The 26,287-nt window shown below is 36.8% G+C and overlaps 1 protein-coding gene across 2 annotated transcripts in view; it reads right to left on the bottom strand.

Moving 5' to 3' along the window:
• Positions 1-26,287, bottom strand: part of LOC146001554 (pseudouridylate synthase RPUSD2-like) — a 1,108,196-nt gene that overhangs the window by 1,074,687 nt on the left and 7,222 nt on the right. The window lies entirely within an intron of this gene.

Raw genomic sequence — 26,287 nt, 5'->3', positions numbered from 1 at the left:
AACTGTAAAGTTACTTCACGATCTGTTCAATAATGCACGTACAGTATCGTTAAACCTTTTCAATCATTTGTAGACACCCTGTATTTGATTATATTTGTAATACTGTCTTGCAACTTATTTGTCATCAATTGTGAAATCCTGACAAATCACGATGTATCAATTACGAACCTGCTGGCAACATTACGAGCAGAAATAAGTAGGAAAAAACTAGTTTTGCATGGAAGCAATCAATATGTACAAATTATAACTTGTTGGTTGTATGTAGTGACAAAAACGTTGTACAAAAAGTTTATTGGAGGCAGATTCAGTCGGGTGATAGCGTTTTGTAAGTTTGTTGAATGTATGTCGAACACCTTTCTTTCCAAGAGGTATTTAACACGGTTTGCTTGTTCAACTAATAAAATCATGTAAAATTACTAACTTTGATTGTTTATGGATTGCATATTATACTAAAGGCCTGAAAGATAAATAAAATTCGTGCAACAAAGCCGATCCCAACTCTTCTCGATCTGCAAGCAGAATGACACTACTTCCGGAAAGTGTCATCCTTTGCTTCTGTTATTTTAGTTTCCGTCTTTACGTCTGGACACTATCTTCACTTACTTCTCTCGTTATTTTCATACCTCCAAATCACTGTTTTATCCATTACAAGTGGAAGTAAGGAAAAAAAAAAGGCCTTCCCCCACGTGAAAAGTGATTTACAGTGCGAGTTAACGTTTAATGCTATCTGACGCATAATTAACATGCATCTTATTTACAAATTAATTTTCTGCCCCAGATTTCGAGAAATTCATGGCTCTGCAGGGGAAAAGGGGCCGCTATGATAATTTAATTTTTTCGTACGCGCCTAACAGATGTTTAATATGTACTGCGCGTGCAACAGTCCTTCATTAAATTTCCTTCTGCTACAAAACAAGAGCTTCACGCTAACCTCGTTGCCTGGTAACCATGAGAATAAGGGTCGGTAGTGAAAATACAAACAATAAGCAGGATTGGAAAACAATAGAACAACCTGAACAAAAAAGGTCTCACAATAATCCAGCCAGCTTCATTTATGCTACAGACGATTCGGAATCCTTTAATTGGTATTCTGTGTACTGCTTCAGGTATTACGGTAACAAACATTTCTTGTGCTCTATAACCATTCTTTTTTCCCTTGGTGGTGGTCAAATCAGTCATCCCTTTGTGTGCCAGTAAAGGATAGAAAGGAAGTTGATAATATAAAACATGAATAAATGTTTGAAAAAAACACTACACATGTTGACCAAGGCAATCTATATTTCAGTAAAAAAAAAAACACTTAACAGTGCGACGTCTTCTACAGACTTCAAACCAAACTAAAAAGCTTGCCTTGGTTAGCCTATGTAGTGTTTTTTTTTTGTCATGGACACAAGGCTTAATCGGAGAGAGAGAGAGAGAGAGAGAGAGAGAGAGAGAGAGAGAGAGAGAGAGAGAGAGAGAGAGAGAGCTGGCTTCCGCGGCCCGGACCTTCCTTTTCTTCTTCTATCCTTCTCTCTCTCTCTCTCTCTCTCTCTCTCTCTTTCTTTAACTTTTTCTTTTCTCTCTCTCTTTTTCCACTTTCTTATCCTCTCTCTCTTTCGGGGAAGAAAGAAGGCAAAAGAGAGAGAGAGAGAGGGTGGGAACTTTCTTTCTTTCCTTCCTTCTTTTTTTCCGTCCTCTATCTCTCTTTCCTTCGTCAAGATAAAGTAGTTTCTTTCTTTATTTCTCTATCTCTCTCGCTTGAAGAGAGAGAAAGAGAGAAATCCCTCCCCACTCTCTCTCTATCTCTTTTTCTGTTTCAAATAAAGAGAGAGAGAGAGAGAGAAAGAGAACTTTTCTTTCTTCTTTTTCTCTCTAATTTCCTTCTTTCTCTCTTTTTTTCTTTGAGAGAGAAAGAAAAGGGAGGGTTGAGAGGGAGTGAATAATATCTCTATCTCTCTCTTTATTTCTCTTTCTCTCTCCCTCTCACTCTTCTCTTCTTTCTCTCTCTCACCTCCCTCCTTAGAGAGAGTGGAAAACCTACCAGAAGAGAGAAAGGAGTCGAGAGAGAGAGAGTCTCTTCCCCCCTTTCCCCCTCTCTCTCTTTCTCTCTCTCTCTCTCTCTCTCTCTCTCTCTCTCTCTCTCTCTCTCTCTAACGCCCCCTCAGAGAAAGAAGAGGTTAGAGAGAGAAAACAAGAGAAGGATGAGGAGGAAGAGAGAGAAAGAAAGTAAGAAAAGAAAGAAGAAGAAAGAAGAAGAGAGAGAGGGGGAGAGGGAGAGAGACTTCTTTCTTTCGTCTTTCTTTCTTTCAAAATAAAAGAAAGAAGGAAAGAAAAAGAAAGGAGGAGAGAAAGAAAAGAGAAAGAAGAAACAAAGAAAAAGATAAAAAAGAAACAAAGAAAGAAAGATAGAAGGAATGAAGTGAAGGAACGGAAAGAAGGAAAGACCTGAGAGAGAGAGAGAGAGAGAGAGAGAGAGAGAGAGAAGTGGAGGAGGGTAAAAGGAGAAAAAGAAAGAAAGAAGGAAAGAAAGGAGAAAGAAGAGAGAGAGAGACTGGAACGGTGGGGGGCATTGCCCCCTCCCCCATTCTCTCTCTCTCTCTCTCTCTCTCTCTCTCTCTCTCTCTCTCTCTCTCTCGCAATCTAAGAACAGGAAAGCCACTTCCGGTTTCTAGACATTTCTAAATCTATTCAATCTGGTACAGATAAGAAGGTCACAGCACAAACCATGCAGAATCATAAAGGATATTAGATGTAAAGTAAATATACAAGTGATTATTAGAAACTAAAAAATCCCCAAATTATACATAATAAAAATGAACTTACGAACAATTTTTTTTTTAAAAAAAATATGCCCCAAAACATATGGCTCAACAAAAATATAAATTTCAAATTCATTTTGTTTTCTAAATGGTGTGGGTTCTATTATGATTTTATGAAAGACTGGAAAAAAATAACGCAAGAGAAACAAGTAAAAATTATGAAATTTGAAAAAAATGTGGACGGGTTTATTCTATACTCGAACTAGCAATACCATCTGCTGGAATATTTACACATAGTTCTTTTATGTTCAATATTTATGAGCCCGATAACCACTTTGTGCAAATTTTCAAAGGTAAACGATAGCCTATTTTCAGTGAACAATGTCCTGTACCTACAAAAAAATTTCCACTTCGACGAAAGAGAAGCAAAATTAAACTGAAATAGGTTAAGTTACACAAATTCCATGTAACTTCCAAGAAAAAAATATAATTTATGCGCCAAATGAAAGCTCTTCAGACTTTCGAAAATGGGCTGAATATGACAGAAATGGTTAAAATATGGTCAATCATGTGAAAAAAATAGCCAAATATGTAAACATATGCACTGATGAAGCACTTTGGTTTTACGTAACATTATTTTTATATATTTCATGAGCATATCACCCACCCCAAAAACCATGCAAAGTAATTATAATCTTAGCCCTAGTAATAACGGTAAAAATGCTGTGAGGAAGGACAATGGTTCCCTGTTGTTCCTCATCCGATCTTTTTCTAGGTCGATCTTTCTCTTTTTCTTCTTTTCTTCCATGACGTTTCTCCCTCTGTGGCGTCGATAGAAGTTAGGAGGAGGACGTTCGCCTTTCTGATTCCATCTATTTCCAATTGTGTTAGTCTGACCGGGAAGTAAGTGAACCTCCTAAAAGATGGTGTTCAATTTCGATCGAAGAGGATTCTCCGCAAAAATCCTCCCTCGTTTCTTTCCTCTCCTCCTCCTCTTCTTTCTCCTTGCCTTCGTTTCTCTTCTCCCCCATTCCACTTGATGGCAGTCACTCACTTACTTAGCTTCCCACGACGGTCCTGCACGCTAGGATAACATCAACTCCATTTTTGGTTCGGGGAACCCCATTACGCTAACAAAATTGCATGTTATGTTCTTTCTTATACTACAGAGCGCTGTACAAACGACTGGCAGGTGTAGAACCGAATTAGCACAAGGCGATTGGAACTAGAAACAACTGAATCCAGTTATTTGAAGTTTTAGGTAACGAAGTCGGCATTTCATGTGGCATCCTGAACACATCTGATATTCGGATCGTATGAAGAATCTTCAATTAGGCATTCTGATGAACTGTCCAGACTTTGACATTTGGATGACGAATCCTGGATTTCACATTTATATTCTTCTGAATTTTTTCTCAATTTACCTTGATTGTCTGCCTCTCTCACTCTAATCCCGATGATAAGGATGAATGACGATTTGATGACAATGATGAAAGGACGATCGCAAAGAAAAGTCCATGCCTATCTTTTGTGACAAGAGCGTGTGTCCAGCACTCAACCCGCTCGGCTACCGACACGAGTATTTCACGTTCAATCATAAATTCTGACTTTCGAATGAAGAATCCTTGAACAGGAGTTCAGATAAGAAGGTTTCAATTAGGTACTGGAGAGTAAAATCCTTGATTTGATATTCGGATGAGGAAACTCCAATTACAATTTCGGATAAAGGAACCTCGAATAGATATTCAGCGAAGAAGCTTCGATCAGGTTTTCGGGTGAATAAACTCCGATCAGATTTTCGGGTGAAGAAACTCTGATCAGACATTCAGATCAAGAAACTTCGATTAGACATTCGGATGAAGAATACTTGATTAGGTATTTGGATGAAGTAGCCTCGATATGGTATTTGGGTGAAGAAACCTCTTTGGATGGATAGGCATTTGGATGAAGAATTATACTCAATTACAAATTCGAATGAAAAATCTTAAACTTACATTCCACTGACTGATCATAGAGACAAGTTTAAGATAAATCATAGTTGAATCAACATTCGAATATACGAACGTATGAATCTCCGACTGGCGCTATGAATAGATACAGGATTGTTTTCTGGGTACCAGAGGGCATCCTATCCTAATTCGATTCATCAGTCTCATGTAATCATAATTTCTCATCGTCGCGGTAGCCCAAAGAGATGAAAAACAATATATAATAAGGAAAATACAAAACTGCGAACACATACATGCATACAAACATGCATGGTTGGGTGCGTGTGGTGGGGGTTTCAGCACTAGAATAAAAAAGACAAAAAAAAAGTTTTGTTTTTCAACTTGATAGTCATACATATAGCTACCCTTAACTTCTAACTAAAGATACAACACGGAGATGGAAGACGTGAGATTGGATTATGACAGGATTTACTTCCTTGCTCTAAAGTTAACTTGTAGTGATTTATTTCGCACCCATGATGATAAGTATAATGTACGGTTACGAATTGTCAAAACTCCCATAAATTATCACGAACAGCATACTTATCAAGCATTATATAGCACGTTAGCTAAATGTGTTCGAAGATGTAAAAAACCAACACACAGTATTAACGTGACGTAAATGGTCCCAAAGTCAAAGATGCAGAGATAACCGAAAAACGGACTCTACGCCCACCTAATTTTTCCAGGCACGCATTGGAAGTCCCAAGCCGTAATTCAAGTTCTATTACGCGCACGCCTGGGAATGGGGTGTGGGGATATTAAAAATAGAGAGAGGTTCAGGTGACTTTATTGAAAAATCAATTCCTCACGATTTGCAAGAGTGATTTGTGCATAAAAATTTTTAAAAACACTGAAAATTATTAGCTGTAGGAGAGAATTTCATGTACGCAAAACTTGTGTGGGAAAATTCTTCAAACACCTGGGAACTATATGCGACGCGAAGGTATTTCCTAGGCGCGAGACTTCACCTAGACCTCAAGCTTCGATTCTCAAGAATTCCGTAATTACCCAGACAAGTTATTCCATGGTGAATGTATGTCAAAGAGCCACGACGGACATAGGTGGCGATATAAGGAAAGTGCGAAGGGGTGCTTGAAGATCCCGTTTTAAGTTCGCCCCCTTAAAAAATTCTAATAATGAAGTAAAGTTCAACAGTACATGTTGTGATCAAGCAACGTGCTTCCAGATATGACGGAAATGTTCATGTCAAGACTGTAGGTCCAGACTCAATAATGCTCTATGTAATGCAGCATTACGATCTTTTGCGTTAAGAACTCGAATGACTAACCGCAATTCCCAATTGGCGTGATAAGTTTATTCTCGCAGCCTCGTTACTCACAGTAACACAGGCAAACAAAAACAACAGCAGTCTGGCGAACGTATGGCCGCAATGTATTTTACTATTTGCAGCTACTGCTTAAGTGCAATCCGACCACAGTTGCCAATCTTTTATAACTAATCGGCCTTTACTTTTGAAACGCGCCTCGTACAACGGATGTTATTTACCTACCATTCAAAAACAATTTCTTTTACAGCAGTAAAGAACTGTTTCAATGTTTATGGTTAAGTTGATTTGACATCCTATATAAATTACTTAAATTGTTCATATTATCCTTGCTTTCTTCTTTCACTTTCTACGTCTTCTTAAGTGTTCATCCATGAGTAAGGTTTGCTCAACTTCTGTTTGACAATTCGAAAATTTTACTCCATCTACCGCTTTTTTTTTCTTCCTTGTTTATTTTAGCACATAGTATGTTAAATAAGACTTGAATTAGCACGATCCTTTATGTATGCGCGGCAAAGGCTGACATGTAACTGTCACAACAGAGGCAAAAACAAATCTTAAAGTTTAGGTATAACCCTACAGTAAACTACGTATAAATACTTTGATTTAATGACGACTTTACAATTCTGAAACATAATAATAATTATAAACTGTGTGACACTACGTATGAGACAAAAAGTATGGCAATGTTTCTCAGAAATAAACATCGCACCCTCTAGATTCCAGATTCCGGAGTCGCACGTATTATTTAATCCCAAGATATTTTCCGAGTGGAAATGCTCTAATGCTCACACATATTACAGCTCAAGTATCACTGTCAACGACTGGATAACCAGGGTACATGTCAGAAGCTGTTCATTTCAAGAAACGGCATGCAAATAAGCATCCTCATTACCTCTTGATTACAAGGAAGTTCCCTCTCTGAACATATTAATCAAAACACTAAATGAAACAGAAAGAACTGAAAAATATTTCACGACGAAAATAAATCATAGTTTTATTTCTAGAAAAACTGTTTATACAAAAGAAGAAAAACTGTCGAACTTTTTGTTCTTCAGGCACCTTTTCTGAACTAACAAGATCATATAATTGACCAAGAATGCGAAATATTTAACTAACAATGTACTGTTATATTTGATAAATACGTTGGGTACACTAAGTACACTATTTTTTTAAACTTGTTTCCAAAAACCACATTCTCGTTGTAGAATGTTTAGAAACAATATTACAGAGTTTAGCTCGCGGAGCTTTTCCCACGTTTCCAATTTTTATCTGCTTTTATGTTAGGAAACTTTTTTTCCTACCCAATCATCTGGAACTAACTCCTCATTGTAACTACGATGCTTTGATCAGTAAAGCAAACTTTAATAATTTGCAAATACAGAACAAGCAGCAGCAGCTTTTCCTCCATCTCCAGAATTTTAAAAAATAGTTTAAAAAGTAAAGCAAAATGCATTGAGATTACAGAGAATTCACTTAATTATATAACTAACACTGCCCTGTTGGGCCAAAAGACTTTAAAATATAAAATTGAGAAAGCTGAAGCTCATTTAAAATTGCAGATGAGAGTTTAGAGCTGTCAATGAACATTTGTCACTTCTCTAAGGCGGGAGTTTTGACCCTTGAACCAATCGAGGAAAGTGCGTTGCGATGGTAGCGAGATTGTTTTTGGTTTTATACTGCACTGGCAAACCTAAAAGCAGCAACATCTTAGCAATAAGGGGTGGGTAAGTTTCTGGAAAGCGTCTGTAAATTTTGTATTGATCTTCCCGAAATTCCTCGTTCAACTGTGAGGAGAGGAAATGCGTTGACTGGCCGAAGGGTCGTTTATTGTTTGTTTTCAAGTCAACTTTATGTAAAGAAGGTCTAATCGGGACTGGACAAACAATGTAAAGCGGAATCGGAAACACTATTACCGGGTATCGAATCTGGAACCCCCTCGATTACGAGGCGACGACGTTACCATCACGCCATCGGGATGGCAGAAAGAGTCGTTTATGACTGAGAATGAAGCAACAAAGCGAAAACGTTGTACCAACCCTTGGATCATTCATTAATTTAGAGCGAAAAAAGAAAAAATCCGTCTTCTTTTACCGGGCGGATTGTACACATCTACACACCCGAAAAATTTACCAGATTAAAAACGGCAACCTATGGAAGACCAATCTTCCTGCACACAACCAACCAAAATATCACCGCTCTCCTACATTTGACAACCTCAAAACCATTGAATCTCCATTCTCCATAGGGACAGACTGTACCTCCTGGTACAAATGGCCAAAGTTCAATGAGAAAGGTACTATAGTTGTTTCACCCACAGAAATATAATGTGCTCCCCCACAAAAGTATTCATGAGTTCATAGCAATTTTAACAAACCGCTTGTGTAACGAAAGATATGATGCGTAAACAGTTTGTCAGAAAGACGAAACAGCGACTTGCGTCACAATGCAACATTACTATGCAATCGCTGAAACGAATTCAGTCGGAAAAGACTAGAACGGAACTATTTTTCAGAGCGAGTCACATCTCTTTACGGGACAAACTCTTGAAAAAAACACAGCGGTAACGTGATTTTCTGGGAGGTACATTAGCATCTGTAAGTGCATACAGTAAAATTCCCCAAAACGAACGTCACAGCAGGAACAATTTACGTCAGATGCTTGGAGAGATACTTGGGATATATTACCGGGCTTTTCCTCCCCGCCTGATGAGAAAACTGGCATGAAACAAGGTCAATAGCTGCGGTCACGCAAGCCCCATCAGACAATAAACAAATAGGACGATAAAAAGGGGCAAACTTCTTCCGCACGTGTCACTGGATGTGCAGTATATGCAAGTTCAGTGTCGTCTTTTTTTTATTATTTTCTTTTGTAATATACTAGACTTTCCTCAGTATTTTGGTAAAAAAACTACGCTCTCTACAAAAAACGACTAAAGTATTCATCTACATTCCACATACTACCATCTTGCCGCCAGTAATCGTAAAGGAGCGGTTTAGAACTTGCCCCATTTTAGGAAAATAGGCCCTACTTTCTAACTGCACGTATTTTGAAATTCTCGTATGGATCTATCTCTACATAGGGCTCCAGCGTACCCAAGTGCATGGCGCTCTCGCCTTTGGTGTGAAAGGTCCGATTCCCGTGGGATTCCCCTAATTTCGGTGTTGATCGTGAGGACAACTGAGGAACTGCTTGGAAAGGAGTAGCGGGGTCCAGCCTCGAAACCCAGAAAATAGCGACGAAGGAACTCGATGCGTTGACCAAGCGTCCGTCACCCAATGGAACGTAGTTCTTAAAAATCCATTACATGTTTGCCACTTCGAATGTTCTGTTTATATTTTACGTTTCGTTTCTCTCTCTCTGGGATAATCGCATAATTATTATTATTGCAATTATATTCTTTGAAATTAAGTCATGCTATTACTACTACAGTCGGATATCAATTGGAACTTGTTATTGTTAATGAGTTCGTATTAAGTCCACTTTATGACTGGGCCAACAGTTCAAAGTCGAATCCGAACCATTATGTGCCTCCACTGGGAATCGCATCCGGGACAAACTGGGGACGTTACCGCTACCATGCCGTCGGGGAGACCCTAGGTAAAATTTGGTTAATGGCCACTTAAAAATATAAGTTTCTCACTTACAGAGCTCATACAGAACATATTGAAATATAAAGTACTGTGCCACAACAATTGAGAAAAATCGTCAGGAAAGTGGACAAAATACATTGGGTTCTACTAATAGTGAATACATTTTCACAAAAAAATTTTACATCACTTTTCTGCATCTTCAAGTTAATTGTGACGAGCATGATTGGACGTAATTGATATGGGGACATTAACAAAGAAACCGCCCAAGCCGGAACTCGAACTCGGAGTCTGCTCAACAAGCCCTGCCAGAAGGGTGGCTGAGACACCGGTTGAAAATCACAGCCTTGGAGGAAAAGATCACAGGCTTCGCATCACCCATCCCTACGTACTTTCGGAACCATCAACCCCCTGCGATGCTCTTTTATTTCATTACCGCTGAAAGTGGTGTTCCGCGCAAATCAGGCAGGTTAACGTTCAGCACAAAGGAAACAGCAGCGAAGAGAGAAGGAAAAGAGTTCCCTCCATCACCTTATTTTTATCAAATAGATACTGTTGAGCGGGGTAAAAAAAAAAGAGCATCCATTTACGAACCGAGCAGATGAAAAGCCGCCTAACGAGAACCCGCTGCGAGCAATTTAATCTGCGAGTAACGGCTGCATGTTTATGTTAAGATGTTCGAAACCTAACTCTTCCTGCGAAAATTAAGATAAGTGGCTTAATTTTCCAAGCGGGAGATCTTATATCTTGCTGGATTTTTTTTTTCTTTTTCTAAAAAGAGCATCAAGAACCTAACGCTGATAGATTGTGGCATCCGACGTTCCTCCGGCTTCTGATAATGCATCGCATGACGTTCGTGAACACGCTCTTTAGGTAAGCGTTGAAGACAGTATCATCCGCGTAGGGTCTTATCTGCGAAAAAATATCTCGACTCGCTCCTTTGCTAATGTGTAGTGGAACGAAGTTGGGAAATTTCGGGTTTGCACGAGAGGAGCGCCTTAATGGGCATTCCAGACTCCGAGACTATCAAAACGCTAATGACAAACTGTTAGGGGCCTATCGATTTGTACATGGAAAATACAATGTAAAGATCTTACACTTGCGAGCAAGAGTAGCGCATTAAAAATCTGCCGATGGACAAAATTACGTTTGTGAACGATAAGAGTAGAGGAATTAGGTGTCGTATCTTACAGACATTTTTTTTGTCCTGCTAGGACTGTATAGGTAAGATTTTCACGAACATTATAAATCAGCAATACTGTGCATCTCCTGTGAGATGTATTGTCCTATCTAGGACATCGATTTTAAAAAAATGGTTGCACCACGTCCAATGAACAGCTTAGAACAAGAATCAGACTAAATGTTATCATGTTAGTTGTTAACTTTACGATTAAATTCTTTCCCAATAAAATTGTTTCTGTAATTTTCTATATTCTTAGACGTGAGTCAACTTCCTGACAAGCATAACTTTAAAATATTCCATTAATGTACACTCTTGTTCACATGAAGTGGCGAATTTTATAAGGTTGGGCAGTTGAAGTACAAGTGTCACTCTGTTATAGAGTTCCAAAGAACTCTGCTTTTTTAGGGGGGGGGGGACTGAAATGTTGGCTCTTTTGCCAATCGCGGCAAATTAATAACTACTTTTCATTACACATATTTTCATTCATAATAGCTATTAATGTGGTTGCTATGCCATTCGTATGATGCAATTAAATAATACAATAATTTTAATTGCTTGGCAGTTCATTAAAAGTGAATATTTATTTGTAATTAATAACATAAATTTGCCTATTTTTCATCAACTCCTTCTGCTGTAACTTTGTTATCCATGGAAAACCAATCTCGATTTATGTTTTACAGGTACCTCTTACAGGGTACTCTTTATGCTGTAAATATGAAATTTTTATTAGCCTCCCCACAAAGATATTGGGGCCAAATTTTGAAAAAAAAATTTTAAAAAAAACGAAAAACTAGTGTTTTCAAAAAGCCATAAATCGAAGAGGAACCCAGTAACAGAGCTCAAATATTTCCTGCTATAACTTTGGATGTATCTGTTTCCACTAAAAAAAAAAAAACATAGCTCTGATATTACCTTACTTCCCCACTAAAATAAATCAAAAACTTTGATTTTTCTTCATTTCTCAACTCTAAATTTCATCTATTTGCCTTAGAGATGGCGAAAAAAGGTACATGTAGCATGAAATGTACTGAAATCAATAGTTCATACCCCAGTTTTTTTATATTTTTTCTTACCTGAATTATCATAATTATCGCAACTGTCTACAAAGGCCAAAAATGCCGCAAGTCGTGATACAAAAATACATTTTGAAACGAAGTCACGTTTTAGAAAAATAATGACTGTTTTGAACTATCCTGATAGGGGTTACAACAACAACAAAAAAAAAAAATTAAAAAAATGGTCGAGCAACCAGTGCTGGACCACTTGGTATGGACTGACCCCTACTTCACTTGCAGTGTCGGCTGAGAGTTTAGAGGTTTGATATGCCAAATAATTTTACATGGTGTGGCAGCCAAGAAACAGATAAAGACGGTTGTTTCTAATTACTAATTTGCTATTGCAATAAGTGTATGTAGGTATGTGCCTACTGAATGGTATCAAGGGGTAACGGGTTTGATCCTCAGTTGAGACATGCTGCATAGTGGTTCGGAATCCATTTTAAATCTGTAGGCCCAATCGTGATTAGCCTATCTAAACTAAAAACAAACAAACTTTCACATGTTTGTGACTCTTGTGTAATTTAAAGGTTGATGTCATAAAATATGAAACAAATGTTAATACCATTGGACTATATAATGGATAATACCAAACTATTCGATGCTTCACGACAATTAAAAGCATCACTGTTCATAATATGTATGCAGAAGTACACCTATCCCGTGAATGCATATACACCACGTTTAATACTTAAGATCAGTATGTTAACGTGTCAGCATAAAATGGACATAAACATTTTCTTTCTGAGGGAGAGTCATATTTTTCTCTAACATTTTCATTTTTGCCATGTGTGGCAAATACCTCAGTTTAGGGCCACCGTGCACTAGGCCAGTGTTTCTCTATCCCCGGTACTGGAGCCAAGATCATTTATACCATGCAGCGAGATATCACTGGAGCCAGTGTCTGCCAGCTTATTTAAACCCAGCTTTATATTTGTCAAGAAGCCTAGATATAATGAATCTATTATTATTTATGTTTATTCCATAATTTATTAATATTTAATTTCAGAGGTGCATAATAATGTACAAAGTTTAAAAATTAGAAAAGGGAAAAAAAACATCAACTTTTATAAGAAGAATTTACTGTGCTGTGATCTCATAACAGTTGAAAAATACTTGCACAAGGTGACCAAAATACATCAATATCTGATTCGTGACCAGGTTTTGTGCCATTAAGTCAAACTATGCATGATATATTTAAAAGCCAGAATACATAATTTTTATTCTAAACAAATGTAAAGGAGTTTGATACCAAATTTTCAATTCTAGATGTAGTTAAAAAATATATACTATCATTGATAAGTGTTTAAACAGTGGTTCTGCATCTCTGTGAGCCTACGGCCGCTAAATTTGTCAATGTTCCGATGCCAACAATTTTACTCATAAATAGTTTTCTATTTCTTTTAACTTCATACATTAATGAATGTGTACCCCAGGAACGTCATATTAATAAATAAATTATGGCATAATCATTGAGTATTAGTTTGATTATATCTAGGCTTGTTGAACATTTTATATTCAAATGAATTGAGGGATCTTTTATCTGCCCATGTTTCTGACCCACAGGTAAACTGGTCATACTAATGTCATATATATTTTCAGTTTTGGATGTCTTGCAAACGGTTGACTCCTAAATAACTGTAGATTTGCATAATAGGCACAACTATCAGCCTGTATCCTTTCTTTCATGCTTCTATTCATTCATGTTGTTATCATTGCAGACCTTTGCTCCTCGTATGAACGTGCACGCCAGGATAATCAAATAAAGAAGCACAAGAAAAACAAAGTACCTTCTCTATTCAGTGCATCTATTAGTATATTTTGCATAAGAAAGAACTAATCTGAAGATGAAATGTTTATTATATTCATTAAATGTTATACAGGTTAATTATAAATGATTCATCGGGTTTTACAGTGAAATATTTCCAAAACTATTAATATAATATGTGTGTGCTAATCATGAAATGAAAGAACACATCTGAAAGTTTAATTTCTCATACAGTATTTGTAACCTTGGTGCCTGCCGACAGATGGCAGCATGAACCTAGTTTCCAAAATGGCATCTATGCAGCAGAAAGCATTCTGTGTTTTGGAATATGAGAAGTGTTATGCCATTGATACCCTACAGCGTGCATTCTGGAGACAGTTTGCAACTGCATCCCCAGGTCACCAAAGCATTCTGCAATGGCATACACAGTTGAATGAAACCGATTGCCTGTGTAAAGGAAAAAGCACAGGACGTCCAAGCATTTCTGATGAAAAAGTGGAGCGAGTTAGGGTGAGTTTTGTGCATAGCACACAGAAGTCAACATACCGCACCAGTCGGGAACTTGATATTCTGCAACCAAATCTCTGAAAAATTTAGCGAACCCGATTATGACTGAAACCGTACTGCACACAGATATTGCAAATGTTACAACCGGACGACCTCGTCAAACAATATAAATTTTGTAATTCCATGCACGACGCTATGGAGGACGATGGTTTTCTCAAACTTCTGCTGTTTAGTGACAAGGCAACATTCCATTTGAGTGGCAAGGTTAATCGCCATAATGTTCGTATCTGGGATACTGAACAACCACAACATGATACAGTGCAACAGGAACGAGATTCCTCAAAAGTGAATGTGTCTCTAAATCAAAGGTGTACGGTCCCTTTTTCTTCGCAGAGAACACTGTGACGGGTATGTTATTCCTCAATATGCTGCAGTTGTGGTTGTTTTCACAAGTGAAAGAGGATTCTAATAACTTTGTATTCCAACTTGATAGAACACCGCCCCATTGGCACACTGACGTGTGTTGCTACCTGAACGAAGAGCTCCCATGCCATTGGATTGGGTGATGTGCTTAAGGTGACTTAGTGCTTTTCCCATGGCCTCCTAGATCTCCTGACGTAACTGTTTGTGATTTTTTTTTCCTTTGGGGGCATGTGAAAGAGACAGTGTATGTGCCACTACTATCAACAACTTTGGTTGAGCTTCAGGATTGCATTACAGCTGCATTTATGACCATTAGTAGGGATATGCTAGAGCGTGTGTGGGGCAAACTAGACTATCGCATAGATGTGTGTCGTGTAATGAAAGTAAGCCACATTGAACATTTGTGAAAGTACGTCTGAAACTGGGGCAGTTTCAGTTTATTTTCATGTATCATTCTTTAGTGTATGTGTTATATATTTTTTAATGCAGCCCTTTCAAACCCAATGAACCATTTATAATTACCCTATACTATGTCTTTGCAATTTTGTGCCTCATTTTCAACTTGATGTATTCATTTCTTTTCCAATATTAATGTCCCTTTTGTGACAATACATTTACTTGAGGGTGAGGAGGGAAAAGTAAAAAAAAAGTTCTCAGTATTCCAGAGTGTAATGTTAAGCAGAGACAGACTTCAATAGGCTTTACAAGTTACTAGGCTGAACCATTTCCTGGGAACAGCTCAGAAAATATGCTATGACAGGAAACAACAGATAACTGATTTATACAATTTTAACTTTTGCCAAGATCCATAAAATGGATGGATCCAAGCAAGATCCATAAAATTTCCATCTTCTTTAAATTAATTTAAACTTACAGTTCTAATTTGGGAAATGATGGTAGTAGTGATTTTTTTCTTCTTATTTTTTATTTCTTCTTATTTTTTATTTCTTGTCACACCCATTAATGAATGGTGAAGGAGTAGGATGCCACTTCTAACAAAATGTCAAATCTATCCTAGTAAATTCCAACAGACTCAAAGTATTACCAACACACTTTAGTAAACAAGATGTGTTAACTGAAAACAACAAATAATATATTAATGAAAGCTTCCTTTTATAAATAAATATGAATACTGTATAAGTCTTCATACCTTGAATTTGAATTTTTGATTTAAATCCACATTGTGCACAGATAGGCTTATCAGGACTGGACCTACAGTTTAAAGTGGGATCCAAATGACTGTGCAAATTGCTGAAACCAGATATCAAACCTGGGACCTTCTGCATAACTGTTTATATTATTACATTCATCACCAATTATAATAAAATTTACTATTATAACATGTGTTTGAGCCTTGCTGCATTATTCTTTTCCCCAAATATGTACCACATCATTTCCCTTCACTGCATACTTTATTCTTGAGTGATAAGATGTTGAAATGTTACAAAAAAGGTTAAAAAAAACAACTAGATACTGTGTAACTTTGACATCTGGAAGGCAGCTTTCTTAAGCAATTTTCCGACATATTAGGTTTTCACTATCTGCAATACATGGTATGTTTGTGTGAAACAGGAATTACCATTGTTCCTCACTTGTGCTTTCAGACAAATCCTCAACAGCTCCATGCTACACAAGCATGCAGTATGCTATATTGGATTGTTCAAACAATTCTGGCATCAAAGAAATAACTCAGATGACATTTACTGACTGTGAATTTTATTAAATCCTGCTCACTTTTGGTGGACAATGATGTTCATTGTTGTTTGAACAGTTAAAATGTAATGAAGGTGTTGTTCTTTTTGGTTTTTCTTCGGTGTCGCACACATTGGCAAGATTCATTTCCACCTCGAGCTCTGACATGTTGACTGGTAATTGAAAGCAAACTTGATTCAGATCGAGCAATTAAAAAAAAGTATTGCCAACAGGGTGAATAAAAGTCATGATTTTTATTTAAAAAATCAATTTTGATGATTTTTTCTACTTAAATCGATTTTTCTTTTATAAAAACCACGCTTAAAATGGTTTGTATGGTTTTTGGCTTTTTCTAGTAAATGGCACTGTAAAATATTTGAACAGTTCGATTAAAGCAAGTAAAAAATGTGAGTAAATATACATTTTTTTCTGTTTCTGATATTGTATATATAAACCTACTATGGAAATGTTTGTTGAGTGTGTTATTGAAAATATAATACCTTCAGTAACTTTTCTTCCAGTGAAAATAAGACATTCTCGATGTACTCTATCTTTTGTAATTTAAAATATTTTTAAATTTTTGTAGCTGAATTTTGGCAATTTTTTCAATAATAGTTTGTAAAATATAAGCTGCCATGTTTATTTACAGTTTAATGATAATGACAATATTTATGATTGACCATGATTAGCATTTTGTGTATTATTCTACACAAAAGCTCTGCTTTTTCTGCCTATAAAAAATATTGAATTTTAAATCAAGAGAAATGTAAGTGTGTTTACAGTTTACATATTACATTTCCTTTCGTTTGAACTTCACACCATCAGTACATATATTCTGTTTTCTTTTCTTACTTCTTAGAGCCTAATAAACACCCTTAAATGATTACAAGATTAATGTACTTTCACGGAAAGTGATTCTGATATCTACAAAATCTTTATGTACATTATCCCATAAATAATTTATTTAAAGTGATTTAAATCAATACACCTTGATTGCCAACCATCAAATACAAAATATCATTATAAGCAAAGTATGTGTATAATTTCATTATGGTCATTTCATGTCAATTCAATAATAAAAAAAAAAAGAGGGTTTGGGAACCGATGTTCTCAGATTTTGATAAAACTTGGCACATTTAATCCTTCCATGGTGGTGAGTAACCACATACATTTTTTTGTCTGGTTTCATTTTTATAGCCCCTCAAACTTTCAGTGATTCCTCTCTTCTTCAATTCCCAAAGCCTCCAGTGTGAGGCTGCACTGCCTTGGAAAAAAAATTCTATCTCTCTTACAAAGCATTCAATCTTTTTGAAATTTCACAACAATGATAACCAAACAATAAGGATTTCAGAAAAAAAAGTATGACAACATACCACACTCACACTTTATTACACCAATAAATTAATAAAATATCATTTTCTCATTTCTTGCCCAAAAACATGGTTTACTAAAATTTGAATTATCACTGAAAGGAAAAGGTGTAACACCAACACAGGTAATTTTAAAATGAACTTGTACATATGATCTAACATACCCATCAATAAAATCGATGATTTTTTCATTCCTTCTGAAAATATGACAACTTATTTCTGATTTTTTTTTCAAAATGGCTGCCGGATTTTGAATTTTTCAAATTAACTCAAAATCTAAAAATCTAGGTTCAAAATAACATTGAAGCAAATTTTTTGAGCATAAAATTCTTCACAATGTTTTCTTGGAAGGGTGGGAAAGGGGTGCTATACCCCCTCCCAGAAAATTTATGTCAACCTGAAAGTAAATACTTCATACATATAATTTTATTTCAGTCACAATCATTTATGTTAATTACTAGAAGGCATTTCGGGAACCTAACTCCAAAGTGACAGTGTGTTTGTACAGAATTATGGGTGGAAAATGCCTGGTCCCTTCCCCACCTGAAGGAAAAAAAATACCTTGCTTAATACTCCCTGGATAAAAACCTGCGCATGTCCATGAAATGTTTCATTTTTATTGATTACTTGATTGAAAGCATCCCTTTATAATTACTTATGGTAGTTTATTTACATTTTTTTGCACAAAGTTACATTTTTAAAATGTACATGAATACTCTGCAATTTTTTAATACATAGATTGAAATAAATGCGGAAAGTACATTTTATTGCAAGTTGTACATTTGTTTGCATTGCTGACCTTGAAGCCAACAATTCTTAGTTGCTTTTGCCGTCCACATTCATGAATTTTTCCTGCACTGTCTTCATGCACATTTCTGAGTAGTGGTATGTCCTTCAAGATATTGTGTGTGGTGGTCAACTACAGCAAGCACATGAGGAATTGGTACTGCACATGAATCTTCATGTCTTGGCCAATAGAATGATGATGAAGGAACTTTACAACAGCATCCCTCTCATCTTGGTTCACTGCAGAAACTATTCCAGAATACCAGAAGTGATCATATTTACAAGCAATGTAACATCCGGGGTACAGTTCACCTGCTTCAACAAGAAATGAATAGTGGCTTCTCAGGTTGAATTTGAGGGAAGGTTTCTGGTCCATGCTGATTTTTCTAGCCACAATGGTACCTGCAGAATCCAGAGGTGGAAAGTTGTGAAAACTTCTAGTACCAGGAAGTGTCTGTACATCTTTGAACCTGATTTGAAGGGATGAAGGGGTTGTTGAATGAACATTATCTTTGTCAATAAAGTAAAGACATTATGTTTAATGTTTTCTGTACAAAAATTATAAAATTCTGCTGCTGAAGTGATTTGCCTCTCAAATGGTCTCTGTAGACTTTCCTTTCGAGCCAGTCGCTTGGCTGTTTCACCAATCCCATTACATTCTGACTTTCCATGCCTCATTGCAAAAAATGATCATTGCGCCTTCAGCTGAAAGTCATCTTCATGCAAACACAGATTAATTTAGTTGTATTTGTTTTTATATTGTGCTGCACTCTATCACTAAAATAGTGTACTTGCTTGACATGTGACAATTTTTTTTTGCAGAAACTTCACAATTGCTTTCTGAATTCTATAAACCATGCAGTGGCGGAGCGTGACCTTTCCAACAGTGTAAGCCTAGCATGATGAAGGCTTGTGTTTATTTTTGGGCTGGGTCAGTGATTTATCCACAATCATCAATCCCTCCCCCATTTTTTCACAACACTTCCCTGAAATTTTTCACAAAACCCTAAATTTAACCTTACACCCTTTAAAAACGAAGTTACACTAAATCAGATTAAATATTCTGGATAAATCCCTGAGCCTGGTGTTTTCTTTGCTAGGCTGTATATCTCCTACATTTCAACTGGTAATTACGTCAATTTTATTCCTATCACAATGAGTAACGTAACCATAAAAAAATGCAATGTTAGATAAAATGAAGAATAATGATAATAAAGAAACGAAAACAGAAAGAAACAGAAAAGTGCTGATTACTTTTTACAACCGCTGCATAACCAAGTATCAGCTCGTACCATGAATCACAAAATCGGGGCACTTTATTTTTCGTTTCTGTTACCGTGCCTGCTAGAGAAGTGGTGGGTAGGCCTACCTACATCCACAAGTTTCTTCTTGGCAGCAAAATCCTTGCTGGACAACAGCGTCTTCAACAAGTTCTCCACCCCACCGCACAATCATACTAGTTTTCTTTCATAATGCAGTTGTTGTTGTTCACTATAACACTACAGCAGAGGAATGACAGCCCCCTTTTCAATGGATGGAAGTCGCAAAGAAATACCGCGAGACTTTAACCATGCACACAACACATGAAAGGGGAAACAAAAACAAATCACATCCAAAAGCGGTCACTGCTCAATGCACTGATGTTTCGTACTCAAGAGGGGAATATCCCTTTCAGACATAAATAAATGCCCTATCTTGCCTTAAAATTCCCTTATATTTCGTAAAAAAAGAAAGACAAAATAAAATATGAAAGAAATGCTCGCTAATTCTGAGGATTTATCCAGAAATTTCTGTGAAAGGAGATGTAAGTGCTATCTAAGGGTAGTGTAAAAGAAAATCCTGCACCTGAAAGACCATAAACAGCCATTTTGTACGTTGTTCGAAGAGTGTTTAAACCACGGACTATGTAATTAATAATATTTTGTTCACATTTGCCATGAGATTTGTAAAACTGGTTCAATATTCAGTTTTAATTAAACATTTTAATTTTTGAAAAAGTTATTGCACTTGTTAGCTCAATTACTACCAGCTGAGTTCAAATATAAACGAAAAACAGAAATCTTAATATTTCCAATGTTTGTGCTCTCCTACAAGCAAAAAACAGAAACAAGCATTTGTATATCTAATTTTCCCGTTTCTCGCTCAGTTTTAGATGTTTCTCCTTTTTCCCCTTCCTGTTAGTTTTTTGCTTCAGAATTCCCTGTTCCTGGAAAAAACCTCCTTGAAACACCACTGGCTCAAATTTCCTTTGCAGCCAACCATTCATTCATATCCGACAACGCTGGAGAACCCTCCTCTTGCAGGACCTGGGTCTCGCTCGCGCATGTTCACGGTTAGCCAGTGAAGCCAACCCAAGCATAATGGTGCTAAATCTCGCACAAGTTTCAAAAGTCGTTTGGAAGTTGGGGATATAAATTAAACAAGAGGGCCGCTGTTCGTGGAGGTTGAATTTTCTCAAACTTTTCACGTATGACGTCGAAGTCATCCCATTGGTTGAACCATTTGAATTTATATTTATTTCTTGTTACAAATAAATATTAATAATATGTAGATCGCAGAACAATTTAGTAGTATGTAGCATAATTATGGAGTTTAAACGAGACCATGGATGTCCAGAAGGGGAAAGGGGAGGAAGCTCTTCCTGGAAAATGAATGTCAACCATAAAAGAATATATTTCACACATATCATTTCATTTCAGTCACATCAAATTATGTTAATTATTGTAAGGGCGTTGCAGAAAAATGTTAACTTCAAATTGAATTTGTATCTTTTGAGGAGGCAACTTTATTATGGGGGAAATATACCTAATTTACCCCCACCCCTGAAAAAATTACTATGCTTAATCCTCCCTGGTGGAAAGAAATACTGCGGACATCCATGAACAACACTTTTTGTAAACATAAGGTTTGCAACGCTGTTGTAAGCCTCTGGCCGGAAGGTTTACACACGTGGGTTTTGGCCCGCTCTTCTCCACCCAGAGAAATGGCCTTGCACCCAGATAGGGTAGGCACTGCTCATTCGCGGTCAGAAATTTGTAAGGCAAAATTCAGAAGGCTTACAGCTTTCCACAAGCAGAAGGCGGGAGATCCCATGTGCCACCTGGCGCTGAAGTGTTGCAATCTAACAAACATGATCTCGAACACTGGTGTCGACCCGATTTGAACTTGGAAGTTGTTTACGAATTTTTGCCAGATAATTACATACATTTTACTAGAACTAATGAAGTGTAAGCCCGGCTTACACGGCTTACATGGACGCTCCGCGCCTGAAACCATGTTTATATCATGCTTGAGGTCATCAGATATGATACAGTGTGATGAAACAATCTTCTCACCTTCAGAGTTCTTGCAGTGGATAACAGCTGGATGTACGGTGCAAGATTCAGATGTCCAGTGGTACCCCCGAGCCTCATCCTGGATTGTAAATGTGTAGTTTTCATTGAAGTCCATCAAAACTACTGCTACATTTGGTGGTGCATTTTCTTTTAGATTCTTAAAGAATGAAGTCTGTGACTTGGCTATACAAGAATGTGGAATTAGTTTTTCTAACTTTTCAGATAGATCATCAAAAAAAATCATCAAACTTTGATGCACATTTTATCATCTGTGTCCTGAGAAAATGCAATAGCATCACTTACATCGTAATCTTCAAATCTAGATTTTAAATAGTATAGTAAATTTTGTTTGGGAGGGCATTCACTACAGTGCCTGAGCATGCACTCTCTCCCAGCCTTTTCACACAACAACTTCATTACATCCTTATAGCTCTCTTGGACTTGTGCAGCATGGAGGAAAAGGATGACATTTTGGTGAATTGTACATAGACACATTGAGTGAGTCCCACTGACATCTGCTAAAACACACCACTTCGGCCGCATACCACAAATTAGAAAAACCCACATTAACAATGACATATTCCTGCTTGAAACTTGGATACAATTCACGAAGATTACCCATAATCAATCATTTTCTCTTGTATTCCTTTTTTCCGATGCTTACTACATCTCTCATTCCAGGCATAACTCTAGATTGCTCATCACTTTCATAAAAGTTTTTCACCAAATCTACAATTTCAGGTCTCAAGTTTTTTCCACATCTAGGATTAGGTTCAGCTAAAAATCCCTTTTCTTTAACAAGTGTCCAAGCTTGGCGAACAGTGTAGTCAGATACATCAAATGTTTCCTGTATTTTCTTGCGAGTCCAGGATAGTGACGCAGGAATAGTTAATAGCTGAATTTGCTTTGCCCTGTAAGTGGATTTCAATTTGTCCCTATATCTACAACCTTGTCCATACCAGCAGCTTTCTCCTCAAGGTCCACTATTTTGTTTTCTTTTATTGGAATCTCTACTCCTAATACATTTTTAATTTTGCACTGCACATTTCTATCAAAATTTTTAAACTTTTGTCTTCCATAAGCCTCCTTTTTGTGTTCACCAAGAGCATGGAATTTTAATGGCAAACATCCTACTCCAACCAATGATTGTGTTCAGTTTTTCTATTGTTTCCTTCTTTTCTAAATCAGTCATTTCTTCTGAACTTACATCAATGTCCTCTGTGTCTGATAAACTGTAAAAACCTTCACCAGTACCCACTGCATCATCTTTAAACAAAATCATTCTGAACTGACTACACAGTTTTTGACCTGGTTTCACTTTCAACCCTCTTGTTAATATTTCTTGTTTAATTGAGGTACAGTCACTACACGCAGTGACTAATTAACAGCTCTCTTGTGTTTTTTGAGGGGATCACGACATAATTTTTGAAGAAATTCAAACTTCTTAAGGAAAACATTTTTATGGTGCAGACAAATAGTTTGCAATTTTTCATTGGCTTCTGTTCTACGTTTTAAAAGAAATCTACTCAGTTAGACATTTTCAATACCATTCTTTGAAACATAACTTAATTTGTGACACTCTGTCAAAGTTACTTCCCCAACAGTACACTTAATATCTTCCATTGTCTTGGAATTTACAGAACTAATAAATCGGAACTAACATGCTTGAAACACCAGAAATCACAATCATACACTGCAATGCACGAATATGAATGCATTAACCAGTGCTAAATTAGCTGTAAAAATGGAAAATCACAAAATGTCCTGCCTGTCCGTATTCTGTTCTGAAGCCCACACTGCCTGTATTGCAGCTTCTAGCCAGTGATACTGTTATTTTTGGGGTGCACTAAATACCAGTATTAATATTTCGTAGGTAATGCTAGAACAAAACAACAACTTATTACCAATTGTTTGTTTTTACCACATGTTTGTTCATTCTTGTTGATTTTTAAATCAAATACATAATTGTAAGCAGATGCTTTCAAACAAGTAATCACTATTCACATGTTTTTCTCCAGGGAGTAGTAAGCAAGGTATTTTTTTTCCTTCAGGTGGGGGCAGGGAACACCCATAATACTGTACAAACACTCTGTCACATTGGAGTTAGGTTCCCGAAATGCCTTCTAGTAATTAACATAAATGATTGTGACTGAAATAAAATTATATGTGTGAAATATTTACTTTCAGATTGACATCAATTTTCTGGGGAGGGGGTATAGCGTGCCTCTCCCCTTTCCAAGAAAACATTGTCAAGAATTTTATGCCCAAAAAATTTGCTTCAATGTTATTTTAAACCTAGATTCTTAGATTTTGAGTTAATTTGAAAAATACAAAATCCGGAAGCCATTTTGAAAAAATCAGAAATAAGTGTTCATATTTTCAGAAGGAATGAAAAAATCATCGATTTTATTGATGGGTATGTTACATCATATGTACAAGTTCATTTTAAAATTATCTGTGTTGGTGTTACACCTTTCCCTTTCAGTGATAATTCAAATTTTAGTAAACCATGTTTTTGGGCAAAAAAATCAGAAATAATAATTTATTGGTGTAATAACGTGTGAATATGGTATATTGTCATATTTTTTTCTCATATCCTTATTGTTTGGTTAACATTGATGTGAAATTTCAAAAAGGTTGAATGCTTTGTAACGGAGATAGAATTTTTTTGTCCAGGGCAGTGCAGCCTCATACTAGAGGATTTGGGAAAAGAGGAATCACAAAGTTTGAGGGGCTATAAAAATGAAACCAGACAAAAAATGTATGTGGTTACTCAACACCATGGAAGGATTAAATGTGCCAAGTCTTATCAAAATCTGAGATCATTGGTACCATGGTCTGGTTGAACTGACATGGAATGACGCTAACGTTGAACATAAATAAATGTAAAATCATTTTTCATTTTGAATGATTGATTGATTGAGTTGTTCATGCATAGAAAGCAAATTGGGACAGGACTAACAATTTAAGGTAGGATTCGAACCACTGTGCCATGTGCCTCCACCGGGTATCGAAACTGGGACCCCTTGATTGTTTTCCATTGTGCTCCTCTAATTTTTCTTGTATGCAAGTTGGTGTTTACATATTCCTAGAGTCAACCAATAGCAACTTCTTGCTTCATTTTCATTTTTCCTTCGTGGGAGCAAAATGTTACTGACATCTGATGAACACAAAGAGGGGAAAATAAAAAGTATACTTGGAAACTTGAGATGCATTAGAGATTATTGTATTTTTCTTATGACACTTTTCATTATCTTCAGACTAATTTCATCTGAGGGTGAATGGTGACTAGATGAAATTGATAAATGGACACTCACAAAGGAACACCACTGCTCACACAATAGCTCACACCTGGGACTGTAGGTCACGAGATCACCAGGGGCGAGGAATCCGGTCATCGGGAGATGCGGCGATGACCAAGCAAAATAATAGAAATGTTGCATTTTAAATATTTTAGAGAAGTAAAAGATAAGTCAGAATATTCGCATATTTGTGCAAAATAAGCCAAGGGACAGCATGAAACAGCTCGAAATACACAAGAGATTCGCTAAAGTTTAGTGCATTGAAATGAGGGTCAAATACTACCCCTCGCACCGAATCCTCCTGCAAAGTTTCCTATTGAAGGCGATGGTCTTGGATGCCTCAGATCATCGCAGAATGGTGCGAATCCCTCTGGTCTCTGCCGGTGCCGAGAACAACCGAACGCTTCTGAACAGGCAGACACCCCATGGCAAGGTCCCCCCACTCTTGAAGGGCTGGGTCATTTTTTTTTTCAGTCCCATCCCCATGTTTAAAGCATAAAATAATATCAGCAAGAAAACAGAATACAATAGTTGAAAAATAGCTAAGAAAATAAATAATAAAATAAATGAACATGCTGTGCTGTAGCCTTTATGTTTACGAGGGTGGTTCAGCATGCTCCGCCCCTGACCCATTTCCAGTGATAGTAGAGACCTGTAATTTTATATGTAACATTGTTCATTCTTTAGACTAATATCCACAAAGTTTCAAGAATTTACAACAATTTCTCTATTTGTTACACGTTAATGATCAGTAAGAAGTGTAGCCACATGTGAAACAATGGGAAAATCTGAGGTCCGAGCAGTGATAAAAAATTTACTCAAGAAAAATCTAACACGGGAAGACATCCATGCAGATATGGTGGGAACTCTTGGTGACTTTAGCCTTTCATATGATCTAGTGAAGAGATGGTGCCGTGAATTTAAATGTGGTCTGCAGACCTGCGAAGATGAGCATGGTGGTGATTACAGAAATACAAATTAATCATATTTAATAATTCTCATCGAATGGGATAGAATTATGTGTATTTTGTAGTCATAAGGTCTGTGGTATGAGCATTTACATTAGATTGGCAATGACCTTGGCGTTTATTGCAGAGAAATATTGCATCCCCCTCCACTGAAAGATCTACCCTGATGTTTGGCAAATCTTGCAATGACTATGTAAAAATGTCACGCTTCGCCACTGATCACCAGTCCTCTCGGCCATTGAGGAAATACAAAGAGGAATAAATGTCACAAAAGCAGATTTGGAGAATGCA

This window comes from Lepisma saccharinum, chromosome 17 (assembly GCF_977018435.1).
Source record: "Lepisma saccharinum chromosome 17, izLepSacc3.1, whole genome shotgun sequence".
NCBI classification, from domain to species: Eukaryota; Metazoa; Arthropoda; class Insecta; order Zygentoma; family Lepismatidae; genus Lepisma; species Lepisma saccharinum.
The sequence above is the reverse complement of the archived record's forward strand: the minus strand, read 5'-3'. Positions and strand labels throughout refer to the sequence as shown.